The sequence below is a fragment of the Equus asinus genome, chromosome 24 (genome assembly GCF_041296235.1).
Source record: "Equus asinus isolate D_3611 breed Donkey chromosome 24, EquAss-T2T_v2, whole genome shotgun sequence".
Lineage (NCBI taxonomy): Eukaryota > Metazoa > Chordata > Mammalia > Perissodactyla > Equidae > Equus > Equus asinus.
The window spans coordinates 53,712,093-53,727,430 of NC_091813.1; positions in this window are offsets into that span (position 1 = coordinate 53,712,093).

The window sequence follows — 15,338 nt, forward strand, 5'->3', positions numbered from 1 at the left end:
TGTTCCATCTGTTCTTTTTCTCTTTTTTCCTCATCCTGAACTTTCTTTGGATTGAGTATTTTTTTAGTATTATGTTTTATTTATGCTCTTGCCTTTTGTTTTAATTATTTATATTGTTTTAGAAATTGTTCTATGGTTTTCAATATGCATTTTAACTTATCACAGTCTACTTTCAAATAATATTATGCCACTTACATATAGTGTAAGAATCTTATAACAGCACAGTTCCATTTCTTGCTTCTATCCCTTATTCTATTGTTGTTAAATAATTTACTTCTACATATTATAAACACCCAAATACATTGTCACTATTTTTGCTTTAAAGAGTGAATTTATTTTTTTGTTTAATTTTTTTATTTTAAACTCATTTTAGACTTATAGAAATGTTGCAAAAAACGGTACAGAATAGCCCTCACTCAGCTTCCTTGACTAACATCTTACGTGACATACCATTTTTCAAGACCAGGAACTTAACATTGGGATGATACTGTTAACAACTACAGATCTTATTAGAATTTTACCAGTTTCAGAAAAATTCGACACAAGAGAAAAGGACTTTTATATTTGCCCACATATTGATCATTTTTGATGTTCTTTATTCCTTTGTATAGATACAATTTTCTACTTGATATCATTTCCCATGCCTGAAGAGCTTCCTTTATCATTTCTTATAGTGCAGATCCATTAGAGATGAATTCTCTCAGCTTTTGTTTGTATGGAGAGTTTTTTATTTTTAGTACCTTTATTTAAAGGATACCTTCATTTTATATTAAATTCTAGATTGATAGATTTTTCTTTCAGTCCTTTAAAGATGTCATTCCACTGTCTTCTGGAGTTCATGTTTTTTTGGTATGAAGTACGTGATCACTATTTCCTTGTTTTCCTTATGCAATGTGTCTTTTTGCTCTGGTTGCTTTAAGAGTTTCTCTTTATTACTGTTCTCAGCAATTGAATTATGATGTGTCTTGTAGTTTTCTTTGTGTTCATCCTGCTTGAGGTTTGTTTAGTCTCTGAAATATGAGAATATATAGTTTTCATGGAATTTGGAACATTTCAGTTGTTATTTCTTCAAATTTTTTTTTTTTTTTTGCATCCTCTCTCTCTTTTCTCCTTCTGGGACTTCAAATATCAATTGATAAGTTTCCCCATAGGTCAGTGAGGCTCTGTTTTCTTTTCAGTGTTTATTCTCTGCTTTATTTTGGAAAATTTTCTTCATTATATCTTCATATAGCTTCAAGTTCAATGATATTTGTTTCTGTAATGTCTACCTGGCTATTAATTCCATTCAATGAGTTTTTCATTTCAGATATTACATTTTTAAAATCTAGAAATTCTATGTGATTGTTTATATATCTTCCACTTCCCTCTTTATTTTATTCATAATTTCCTTTAAATGTCATCATCTAATTCCAATATCTGTCTTATTTCTTGGTCTGATTCTATTGATTATTAGTTATGGATCTCCTTTTTGATATTTTCTTGCCTTTTTCAAGTCTAGTAATTTTATTAGATGCTGTATTTTGTGAATTTTACATTGCCAATTGCTGGATTTTATTGTTTTCTTTTAAAGAGTGTTGCATTTTGTTCTGACAGACAGTTACGTTGTACGCATATGAGTTTCATCCACTTGGGCTTGTTTTAAAGGCTTTTGGGCTATGTTTAGAATAGCCTTTGGCCTAGGGATAGTTTAGTCCTACTGCTAAGCTGTGGCCCTTCTGTATCTCTGCTTCATATGTCAAGAATTCACATTAACTCTATTCTGCCTCATGGAAACTTGAATGTCTCCAGCCCTGTGTGAGCTCTGCGAATTGTTCAGCCTATAGCTTCCCATTATTATTTGCTCACTTTTGTTAAACTTCATCCTGTGCATGCACAAATTAATATTTAATAATAGACTTAAGGACAACCATAAGCAGATTCTGGAGCCAATTTCTGCACATCCCTCTGTTATAGAAACTTGCCCTACAGTATGAATTGCCTTTATCTCCCAAACCCTGATTTTTGTCTCCTCAACCCAGTATGACTGCTTCCTCTGCTTGTTCAGAAAGTGCTTTCAGGCAGAAAGCATGTTTGTGTTATTCTCTTATAAATCTCAATTCTTAATTCCCTGTACAAACATCATACAATATCTAAAAACTATTGTTTCACCTTTTTTGACCAGTTTTATACTTGTTTATGATGGGAAGTTTAGCCCGGTCCCAGTTATTCCATGATGGACAGAAGCAGAAGTCCACTGAATAATTTTATACAGGGAAGTAACATAATATGTTTTGTATTTTAAAAGTGTTATTCTAGCTTCTTTGTGGAGAACAGACTTTTGATGATCAGGGTGAATGCAGAGAAATCTTTTGGACGGCTGTTCCTGTTGTGCAAGAGTGTGATGAAGATTATTTGGGCTAGCACGTTTTCAGTATATTTTGTAAGAAGTGACTGGTGGGTTTAGGATGCATTCAGGAGATGGGACTGATCGTCTGTTGATGGTTTGGATGTGGTAGGGAGGAGTAGGAAAGGAATCAAGAATGATCTCTAAGTTCTTGTCATGAGCAACTGGGAGAATGGGCATGTATGAGTAGGAGCAGATTTAAGTGAAGTAGGAGAGTCAAGAGTTGTTGTTGTTATTGTTGTGTTGGGATAGATTAATTTTCATAAGCCTATCAGAAATCCGAATTAGATATCCACGTTAGAGATCTTATATAAAGATGGATTCTGAAGCCAAATTTTTGGAAAATAAGGAGTTAATATTTTTGAAGGCTTTGTTACACTGACTTTCACTGTGAATTTTCAAGTAGAAGATAAGTGTGCTATGTTTTCCAATATGTTCTCAGAACCTTGTTTCTAAGGAGCATCTTGTCGGCTGAGTATTCTGTGGAATATATTTTGGCAATTTGGCTCTGGGCAAAGGGAAGCCAGTGAATGTTTTAAGGAAGGTTACATAGTCTAAAATATTTTTGAAGGGTTATTTTGGCAGGACTATAATTTGATGAGAAAGAGGCTGGAGGCCTACGGAACAGATGGGAGCCTGTTGATATCAGTACTTAGACATTTAGGGATAAGGGTCCAGATGAGGGAAGACAGTGGGAATCAAAATGAATATGTAGATGCACGAAAGCATGTGAAGGACAAAAAAGCATCAGATGATGCTTTATTTTTAAACATAGGTGACCCAGATTATGTCATAGAAAGTTTAAATGAAAACTTAATATAGGTGCCTTTTAATGAGCACTTGTTATATGACTGATTATATCTATCATCTGTCTATCTCTCTATCTATCTATCTATATATCTAATCTATCTCTCTATCTATCTATCTATCTATCTATCTATCTTTATATTCCTTAGGCTAAGAGAAATGAAGTAATTTATCCCAGGTCACATACCTAAAATCGGAATAATAACCAAGGGGTGTTATAATTAAGATTTTCTGGGCTATAGAGACGAATTAAAAGAATATGAGCGATTAGAAATGTTTACTGTGAGATATGTATGTAACATCAAAGTCTTCTAGAATGAGAATTAAGTAATTTAAACATGACACCTGAGCATTAAGAAGGAATTTTGCTAGTAAAAAATATGATAGATAATATGATCTTATATGATATATAATTAGATATAATGTGATATAAATTGATAAATTAGAGACTACATGTACAACTAAAATCTCTTTAACCTTCAAAGTTTTACTTCTAAAACTGTGGCTGCTGATATTAAACAAACTTTTGAAAACAAAGTATTAGGGCAAATAAAGAATATAGAATTAGCTATCCTAGACTCATCTTAGTAGACCATGCCTTCCGTAGCAACAAAAGCAAATGATGATGTTACAACTGCCAAACACAATAGATATTTTTTCCATTGAACAAATAATACCTTACTGATATATGCTAAGCACTGTGTACATTACTTTATCTATGTTATTTCCTGTACCTCACAACAACCTTGTGAAGGTAGCCACATCATATCATTTTATCCATGAACAAACTAAGACTCAGAGGATAACTGACCAAAGAGTCACACCCAACTGTCTGCAGAGATGGAAGAAAACTTGGGTTTCTGTGACTTTTATATCACTTTACTTCACCAAGACTTTAAAGAAACATTACTATTACTCTATATTGTTTTGTGATAGTTTTAAAAGTAGTTCTTTGACATTGACTGTTTAAAATTCCATTTCCTTCGTGAAGCTTTTTCTGAATAAAAGGGGCTGCTTCCTTTCTAAACAGTGATTACTCACCTTCTGAGTATGAAGCATTGTTGGAGGAGGTCATCAAGAGGGCATGACCCCTGGTTGACCCACAAGCTGGACCCAGGCAATCGGAGGCCCCTCATACCCTCTCCTGTCCTTGGAATGTATGCATTCTGCCCACAGTTCTCACAATGGGAGCTGCTCCAAGGATGTAGCCTTAAGAAAGTAATGTGTTGTTGAGACCATCTGAACAGTACACATGACTGAACCCAGTTAAGGCCTCTATATAAACCCAATTAAGTCACTGGTGGGCCAGTGCAGAGATCTTGTCTTGAGGCCACTCAAGACAAGCCTCGTATATAAGTTCCCTTGTTTATTAAACCTTCCAAACCCCCAGTCTGGAGTAGTCTGTCTCTTTCTTTAGTCTCTTCCTGCCCTCCAAACATACGGGCCAGTTTCCAAACCCACAATTGGCAAGCCAGCCAGGAGACTGAAGGAATGGGCCTTGGAAAAGAGGCATTGTGGAAAAAATCCTGAGTTGGCCACTGACCTCTAATACAAAGGAAAGCAAAAAACACAGCAACAAGCACCCCAGCCATCAGGGCAGCCCGCAATTCAGGAAACATGCATGATGAAAGAATATACTCCTACTAAACTTATTGTAAGAGCTGCCAAGTTCCAGCAAAAGGCCAGGGCAGGTATCCAGGCACGGTTAGTGTAGATATGGGCTATGAAGGGTGATGGCATTTCTCTGACTGGGCAGGACACAGAGAAAGTGAGCAACATCACCACATACTCTGCCCTCCAGAAGCACTTGCATGGCATTCAGGGGATTCAAGGACTCTCTCCCTTACAGATCGGATTATTCTAGCCTGCAGGGGGGCTCGACTCAATCAAGGGGATCTTTTTGGGCACATGGAAACCTGGAAATCTATAAAGAGGTGTAACAAGTTCCTAGAGAGCTGGGAGTGAGACAGGCCATCTATGCCCTTGTCTTAGAAAGCCCTGATAGGGCCACATTCACTGCAGGAATGAAGGCCAAGACACTCCAGTTCACCCCCAGCACCTGGTATGGGATGCAGATATCCATGCTAAGCTTACTTGTGGGACAAGACATTTATGATATTGGGCTATCCATTGCTGATAAGGGGGAAACTGACAAATCTCAGAAATGGGTACAGGCTGGGGGAAAGACCCAAGGCAGAGAGGGAGCTTGAAAAGTCAAAAGGCTATCGCAGTTGGCTGTAAAGTGTCCGGTAAAAGTAACCTGGAAGCAAATGTGGTTTGACTTCCTCGCTGCCAGGACCCTGCCTGAAAAGATAGACCAGCAATCCAATGCTGCATTGGTCAGCCTATGGAGAGCCTTAAAATCTGAAGGACAGTTCAGACCTGCCCCACCATCCCTGATGCCCCACCTGTTCCAGCAGAGGCCTTAGGGATGCAGTCCTATTCAGCATAGGTGCCTCCCATTCCCCAGGTATAGGATGTGGGCCATGATTGCTTCCAGGAGGGTCATTATAGGCAATTGGAGGCCTCTTGTTGAGCTCACTATTCACTTGTCCCCCAGAAATAAACAGAAGATGACAACTCCTGTTGGTAGTGAAGCTGAATGCACTCTAATACACGGTAACCCTCAGAAGTTTTCTGGCCTCCACAGTGCCATCGATGATTATGGGGAAGGCAAATAGTTATGGTCAGGAAAGTCTCTTTGACACTGCAGATTGGACATTCTCACCCATGAAAATACAAGGTTTTTATCTCTTCAATACCAGAAAAAATATTGGACATTGATATCCTGCAAGGTCAAACTCTGCAAACCTATATTGGTGCATTCTGCCTACTGGTTGGAGTAATCAAACCAGTGCTGAGGGGAAACACCAACTGGGAACTGGTAAGTCTACCACCCTCCTCCTCGCAAAGAGTCGTAACTGTCAAACAATATAAATTGCCTGGTGGGGGGATCATAAGGAGATAGGAGAAACTATCCAAGAACTGTACCAAATGGGTATTGTACACCCTGCCCATAGTGCTTTCAACAGCCCAGTATGGCTGGTAAGAAAGTCAGATGGCTCATGGTGGATGACTGTGGACTACTTAGAATTAAACAATGTAGCGCCCCTGCCCCCATCCATGCAGCTGTGCCCAACATGGCCACCATCTTAGATACCTTGGCCACAGTCCTAGGAGTATATCATGCTGCACTGGACTTAGCAGTTGCTTTTTTCAGTATACCCCTGGCTGCTGAGTCACAAGATCAATTTGCCTTTACATGGGAGGGGCAACAATGGACCTTTCAAGTGTTTCCCCAAGGCTACCTATGCAGCCCCACAATATGTCATGGGAGAGCAGCCCAAGACTTGTCCCTGTTATTCTTCCTCACATCAATAAAATGGACCCATTACATTTATGATATAATCTTAACATGTAAAGACTTGCCTCTGCTGAGTGATACTCTGCAGACTTTGCTGGAACACCTGCGAGGGAGAGGATGGGTGGTGAACCTGCAAAAAATTCAAGGCCCAGGCACTGCTGTAAAGTTTTTGGTAGTCACTTGTTTGGGTAAGACATGTGTTGTCCCAGAAGCTGTGATTGATATGGTGCAAGCCTATCCAAGCCCTGAGAATGCAAAAGAGGTACAAGCCTTTGTAGGGGTTTTGGGGTTTTGGAGGACTTTTATTCCTTACCTGGCATAGTGCCTCTGTCCTTTATACTGCTTGGTAAAGAAAGAACAAGTGTGGGACTGGGGATCAGAGTGGCAAGCTGCCTTTGAGAAGACAAAAATACTAGTGAAGCAGGTTAAAGCTCTGGGCATCTCCCGAGCAGGTCTACCCATTGAATTAGATGTGGCTGTGACTCCGGAAGGTATGAGTTGGGAACTGTGGCAGAGACAACAGAAGAAGAGAATGCCCCTAGGATTTTGGTCCCAGCTCTGGAAGGGGGGAGAAACCCGATATACCCCCATAGAGCAAGAGCTCCAGCAGTGTACACAGCACTCCTCCAGATAGAGCTTCTCATGAAGAAACAGCATATCACAGTGAGAACTTCCCTCTCTATCAAGGGGTGGGTTGGAAATATGTTTCATTGACCCACTTCTGCCATGGCTTAAACTCCTGTTTTGACTAAGTGGCATAACTATTAATAACAGAGGAGCACCTTGTTCACCAGCCCACTTGCTCCAGAAATGTGGGAGCTTCTAGGCCCTGTAGAGTGTATAGGTCCTTCAAATGTCCCCGCCTGTGTTCCTGTGTTGGCCCCCTGCAGCCTACAGAGAGGGAATTCCCCCTGATGCTTGGTATATAGATGGAGAGTTGGGGCAACCCGCCCACATAGACTGTAGTCTCTACTCTGCCCAACACCGGTACAATCTGGGTGGAAACAGAGACAAAATGCAATAGCCAATGGGCTGAACTCAGAAAGGTTTGGCTGGAGATCACTCACGAAGTCTTGCTGTTAACCCTTGGCACTGACAATTGGGATATTCTGAAGGAATTAACCCTACGGCTTGGACAATGGGAAGCCAAAGGGTAGACGATCATGAATAAGCCCTGGTGGGGTCAGGATGTATAAAAAGACATCAAGTTTGCCTGCAAGAGCCTGAGGCAGTCATCACTATTTTCCACGTCTCAGCTGAAGTCATTGACACCTCCTAGCAATCAAGAAGCTGATGCCCTAACCCAAGTATGAGCCCTAGCAACTGACCCTTCAGTAGATATCCCAGATTGGGTGCATAGAAAGAGCGGCTACCATAGTGCCCTGGTGAGATGGCATATTGCTAGGGATGCTGTATTGCCCTTAAATACAGTGACTTGGTTAATGCAATAACAGCATGTCCTGTGTGTTCTAAAGAATGCCCAAGGCAGCTGCCAAAAGAGCCTTGGGCCAACCACCAGAGTTCCCAACCAGTGAGGTATTGACAAATTGATTATATTAGCCCTCTCCTTCTGAGTGCCCGTTCTAAATATACCTTGGCTTGTGTGGACACTGTGTCTGACCTAACGCAAGCTTTTGCCTGTAGCCTTGCAAACCAGGTTGCCACCAATAGGGGATTAGAAAAGCTAAGTACCATGTAATAAGTACCCTCATCGAATAGACAGTGACTAGGGGTCATATTTCAGAGGTCGTGATATGCAAGACTAGGGGAAAAAACCAAAAACAAAAGCTTTTTGTTTGACATGGAATTGAAAAAGTGACATTGAATGGAAGTTCCATCTCCTCTATAACCCATAAACATCGGCATTGGTAGAAAGAAAGACTGGAATATTAAAGCAGCAGATTAAGTTTCTAACAGATAAAACTACCTTGGCTGGGTAGACTAAAGTACTGTTCCAGCCTGGGGACTGCTGCTGAGGGTAAAGATATGAAAGTTATAGGAGACAGCCATTGCCATGACTCTCACTGTGGATCAATATGCTGTGCTGCTGAGAACACCAAGTCGCATCATGCCTAGAGAGGCATTGTCTACTGGAATTTACAATGGGGCGTTCCACCAGGATGAGGGAGTTACTTTGCACCCCTTGGTGAAGGGGAATCTCATCATGCTCCACTGGGATCCCATTGTCCTGCTGCAAGCCAGACCTATTGCAATGCCCTATACTTGAAATAGAGCATACACCATTGAGAGAGGGAGAAAAGCTGGAAATCCTAGTCTGGAATATCCTGCCCCTAGTCCATCTCCTCAAGTCTGATGTTGTTGCCTCCCTCAGCCAGCATGTATGGTATGCACAACCAGGTCAAGTTCCTAAAGCTGTCAACCTCCCTCTCCTCAAGGCCAGGTGGGCTCATTCTGTTTTCCATTGGTACAACCATTTGGCTGCCATCTTTGTTCCCTGCATTGGCCTGGAGAATATTATAACATACATAGAAGCTCTTACTAGGTTCACCCAGCAAGCCTTAAGCAATAGCCCACATAGCTAGCCTGTCTTTACTGAACACTGAAATGTCTCTAATGAAAAACCGTGTCCTCCAAAATAGGGTGGTCTTGGACATTGTTACTGCCTTTCAAGGAGGCACCTGTGCCATTATCCAAACTGAATGTTGTGTGTTCATACCTGATGAGTCTCCTAACATATCATCTTTATTAAATCACAAGAGGATACAAGTAAATGCCCTGAGTGATCCAACCCCCAGCCTAGGGGACTTAAATCAGTGGGTTGGATCATGGGACTCTTCTTAGAAAAAGTTGTTGCTTATTTTGAGAATCATTATCTTGATCTGTGTTTTCTTTTGCATGTGCTTACATTGTTGCTGTGGTATCTGCCTCCAATGCAGTCAGAGAGCAGACGAACAAGCCACCTGCATGCCTAGTGACACTCCTTGCTGACTGCTTAGGTCACATTGTAGAAGAGCAGGGTGTGTAAGACTATAAGAGTCGGTCAAAAGAGGTAGAATATTGGAGGAGATTCATTGAGAGGACATGACTTAGAGTTGAATGACAAGCTGAACCTGGGCAATCAGAGGCTTCTCACCTCCTTTCTTGTCATTGAAATGTACACTCTGCCCACCATTCCCATGGTGGAAGCCGCTCCAAGGACACAGCCTTGAGAGAGTAACGTGTTGTTGAGACCATCTGGACGGTATATGTGACTGCACGCCAGTTAAGGCCTCTATATAAACTTTTAAGATTCTGGTGGGCAGGTACAGAGATCTGCTTGTCTTGCGGCTGCCCAAGACAAGCCTCATATGTAAGTTCCTTTGCTCAGTAACCCTGCCACCTACCAATCTGGAGTGGTCAACCTCTTTCTTTGGTCTCTCCCTGCCTTCTGTGTATGGAGACCAGTTTCTGAAACAACAAGCTTAAATGAACATCTGATCCTTGTATTTTGTAGGCTCTTGTATCTTGATTTGTTGTTTAACTATATTTATTCATCTGAATAGTTTTTCTGGTTAAGGAAGGAACCCTCAAATGGAAATTAGTAGGGGTTTGAGACCATGTAAAGCCTTTATAATTGTGTTGAGTATTAAACAGAAATGGTGAAATGGTGTTGTATTATCAGATACAGCCCTCAGGATTGGTAAGTTTGCTTTAGTGATGTAATGAAAGAAGAAAATTAAAAATAAATGGAAGTATTTTATAAATGTTCCCGTAAATAAGAGCAATACACTGATGAGTACCAAAAAAATCTGAACACAATGTTCTTCTGACGGAAGAAATATGGACAAAAAACAAGAAGATTAATTCTGTGTGGAAAGGAGGAGGCTCATGTATCTTGGAAAAATAATTAAAAACAAGATGTTCAGGGGAAAGAATAACCTGGAAATAGTATTGTCAAAAAGACCTATGGTAATAGAGAAAAACAAATTAGAAATGAGGCTGAAATGCGATAGTACACAGGAACGTTATTATGATTTTAGAGTTGTCTATGGAAGCAACCCATTGTGTAGCAGGAGGTTGCTGCGCCTCTTCGCAAGGCAGAGACACAATCACAATTTGGAATAATAAATAATGCTTCTGTTTGGGGCATCTCATTAACGGAAAATTCTAGTAAAAATGGAAGAAGTACAGAGAAGGGTAATAACAGCGGTTAGGGAACTGCCAAGATTACTTCTAGAAGAGATGATTAAAAGAATTAAATAGCTTGGTAAGGGGCAAGGAAGAGGGAGGGAGTGTTTACAATCGCACGGAGAATGTTAACCCTGAAGAGAGAGGGATGTGCCACTTATTTAGGGTGGTGGTTAGGGCTGTAATTAGAAGCAGTTTAGTGAGCTCAGGAAAGGAAGATTGAGGAAACAGTCATAAAACCCATTCGAGCCCTGAGGGGGTGTGCTGAGGAGCGAAGCCTAGGTTTGCAGTTTGCAGCTTTAGCTTCTAGGATTCTGGATGTTTCTGAGGGATCTCTTGTGTTCCTTTTCCCTCTTTATTCCCTTTCCTCCTTATAGTTTTTATCCCTCTCATTTGAACCGTAAGTTCTGTGTTCCTTTGTGTCAATATGTTTTATGGATCATCCGTGGATTTCTGCCCACTTAAATACACCAGCTTCTAAAATTTATGTTTCCGCCTTGAGCTAGCAATCATTTTGCAAGCACTGGAAGCAACCTTTTCCTCACAAATTTACCTTCCTTTAATCCACGGAGATATCATATTTTCAGGTGCTATATAATGCATTTCTGTAACCAGAATTTCTCAGTGTTCTAATAAAAGTTATAAAAAAGGCATGGCTATTGATAACTCATTTTAAATGTTATATCATAGCATTCAATGTTTCCTGGCCACCAAGTTTGTATTAATGTGAACTTTAAACAAGCTTGGCTTTGAGTTATGAATACGGTGAAATGTAACAGAATATATAAGGACTTCCACAGAAATGTAAATTGAGGGACAATATTCTTTTATTGTGGAACGGCTGCCTTTTTTTAAAGGAGTGACATCACTTCTGCAAAATCTTATCATCTAAGCTTTATGAAGAAGCAACTGGAAGGATCAAAAATGGAGAGATGCTTTAGAAAAACAAACACCATCATTCCCAGTGGTACACAGAAATAGATCTCCAAAGAAGATGAAGATGAGAGCAATCTAGACATCAGTACTCATGGAAGGCTGAAGTACTTTTACAGATTCCTCTGTTCACAGCTCTTCAGTCCCCTTAGGAGGGATGTTCTCTTAATCAAGAATTAAAATGTTCCATGTGAAATCCAATGCCGCTTCCAAGACGTCTGAAGGCTAATGTGGCAGAACTCATCCCACAACTACTAACAACAAAGAAAGATGTTTGAATTGCTCTTACATTTTGGGAAAACGTTAAATTTACATCCAGAGAAATTCTATTTTCTCTCTTTTCTTCCTCCTTTCTCTCCTTTTTCCATGTTCTTCTTTTCTCTTTTCTGCTTCATTAGTATTACTAGACGTGAGATATTAAACTGTTTTGACCGATTGAAATGTTACAGCCTAGATGAATCATGGGAAAGGTGAGGGACTGGCCTTTCTCTTGTTCAGGTGATGGGCCTGACACGCGGACGGTGCTGTGGTCTCCTCGCGATTGGAGATGAGGACTGTGTGGCCTCAGTGGTAGCAGAGCTTCCTCTTGCTTCTTGTGGTTAGAACTGCTGGGATCTCCCCTCGTGCTTGGTATAAATCCCCCAACGAGAGTACTGTGTACCTCTGAGTCCTCTAGAGCCTGACTGTAGGATAATACCCAGAGAGATGACCAACTGTTCCCGATTTTAGAGAAAAAATATCTTCTCTAATCTGTGCAGATACTTCTCTGGATTCCAGTCCAGTTCAAAAGAAATGAGTAGGTCGAACATGTGTCTTGAAACCTTTGCTCAATACTGCTTGGTAAGAGAGCCCACTATTGTTCTTCAATCTTCATTTACCACTTCTGGTTTAGAAATAGGAGAAACACATTTGAAGCTCTTAACCTACCTGTCTTACTTTGCTAGGGCTCTGATGATGGGGAGAAGAGGTGTGGAACTAAAAGAGATCCATTTATAGTACATACATACCATGATTGCATATCCTTCTTAGTGAATCTTTAAAGAAAATGGAAGGCTGGATCTAAGAATAGTAGTAAAGAAGGAAACGAGGAAAAATGTCCCAGAGTGTGCTGTATTAAGGTGCTGATCCAAGACTTAGATGCCAAGGGACATCAGTTCCCCGTCCTTCTCTTTTGTAAAACCAAGTTTAATATACACATTTGTTCATCATACAAACACACACATGCACACACACGTGTGTATGTAGAAACATTTTATGTACAAACATGTGCACACGTATATAGTTTATGTAGAAAATTGACAAATGTGGAAAACTCAGAAAGCTGGAAAAATGAATAATATTTCTATAACATAAAAGTAATTGGAAAATTACTGCTAATATCTTTTTGGTTTTTCCCCAGGCTTTTATTTAATGCAGTTGTGATTATCCTGTATTTTGTATCTTGTTTATTTTTTTAATTTAAAATGATAATGAGCATTTCATGTGCTTCTATAAACTCTTTATAGACATCATTTTAAGTATATTTTAAGAGTTCACAGAATGGATAATTCCAGAGTTTATTTAAGCATTTCCAATATTGGGGACTTCTGATTTCTTTCTCTCTTTGTAGCTTTTCTTTTTCAATTTTTTCCTCTCTCCCTCTCTCTTCTCTTTCTCCTTCTCTTTTTTTCCTTCTTGTTTTACTAAGTACTCTGTGCCAAAACTTTGAGATACGGCTGGAGTTTTAAAATGGGTGACAGTCCTTGCTTCAGGGAAATATTTATATCCACTAATTTTGGATGTTGAGAAACCTCATGACAGGAAAAAACCACAATGGCAACAACATCCCTCCAATAAAAAACCTTGAATCATATTTGCATATGAGTGTGTATGTCTGCACAAGTGAGTTTGTGTGTATGTATGTATGCTTGTGTATCTGTGTGCCTGTGTATGTACATGCTTTTGTGTCTGTGTTTGCAGGTTTGTGTGTACGTATGTGTCCAAGCATGTGTGTGATAGATTGGAGGTATGGGAATGTTAGCCAGTCAACAAGCTAGGCTTTAGAGGGAGACGAGTAGATCCATCAAGCCGAATTCCTAAAATATATTTGCAGTTCAGCAGGCTTAGCAACATGACCTCATGGCTTTGGATTTAATGTGGTAGCTTATCTGGACACCTTTTTTGTTCTAGCTTTATTGAGATATACTTGACATGTAACACTGTATATGTTTACGGTATACAACGTGATGATTTGGTGCATGCATATATTGTGCAATGATTATGGTGTGGACACTTTTTTTTTCAATTCAGGTGCTCTGATATCTATGTGCCTTGAAAGAGAGGAGTGGAAAAGCCATGTGTTTAGATTGAAGGATTCTATTGGTAATTCTTTGACAGCCAGTAATGCCAATGAAAATCTGCTGCCCAACCCCACAGTGCACATAACGCAGGAAGAGAGCATTACCTTCATAGTTTTAAGAGGCTATTTAAGAAACAACAGCATGGCTGTGAGCATGGATGATGGGGAAATTGCAAGGCCTCCATCTCAGGGCAGTGGAGGCCAGCAAAGAGAGAAAGGCAGAGTCCTCAGCTGGTGACAGCCCTGAGCAATTTGGAGGCAAATATAAGGTACTACTTGTGGACTTTCAAAACCTAGTTTAGAAGAGCTAGGAACCAGTAAGGTTTAAGTATTGGGATTCAGATATCAATGTTAAATTAACTCTACTGATAGATTTGGGACACGTGACCAAAACCACAGTAATCAATCTTTGTTCATAAGGGTTTCCTTGCCCAGTGTTTCCAATTGTTTTCTTAAATTCTTTCCCAGATGATAACTTACCAGGTTTTTCCTTTTGAGCTTCCCCCCCAAACAAACCCTGAGACAATTATTTGTGTGCAAAGAATTTATTTAACTCCTCCATACCTCCAGGAAATGCCTCCTTGCAGCTGAACAGGATGATAAAAGAGAGATGTGGGCACTTGAGGTGTAAAATTGTCAGCAGGCTGAAAATTGTGTATTGCCACTGCCAAACCACTCAAGTGGGCCAAGAGGTAAAGGATGGGGCATTGATAGCATTGGCCATGCTGGGTTTACCTCTTCTCTCTCCATTTCAAAATACTGTTCTTGTGATTATGTGCCACATATTTAGGATTATCTTCCTTGCTTACTGCTTTCTAGGAATCACAAGGTTTTTAGGCATCAGAGATAAACATATCCCCAAAGCTTTTCTCCAGGTCTGAGCCATAGCTCTCTTAAGCAACCAAAGCCTGGGGGACATTCCGCATGGAAGGTCGGCTCTGATGTCAATTTCTCCTTGGAAAGAAGAAATACTGAGGCAGAAACAGCCTTGAAATATGGAATAGGAATGTGCTACCATAGGCAGCCTCACTCTGAGAGTAGCCTAATTGACTTAGAGTTTGGCTTACACTATTGAAAATTCGCTTTACTTCCACTCCAAATTCAAGTTGTCTGATGTCAGCACCTATTTCTTTCTACAGCGTTTCTTTCATTTTCCAGTTCTCCCTCATTCTACTTGTAGTAAATCAACCAAAAAACATTTTTGACATTCTTGTGTCCTTTCTTTATTCCTTCTTAGTTAAGAATTTTGAAGGAAAGTAGTTTACCTTTCCTCCCCAAGAAGTCAAACCTCAACACATAAAAATCCAGCTTCTACCTCCACCAATTCACTGAGAACATTCTCGTTGTATTCAACAGGCATATATTGGCACACCCAATCAGCACTT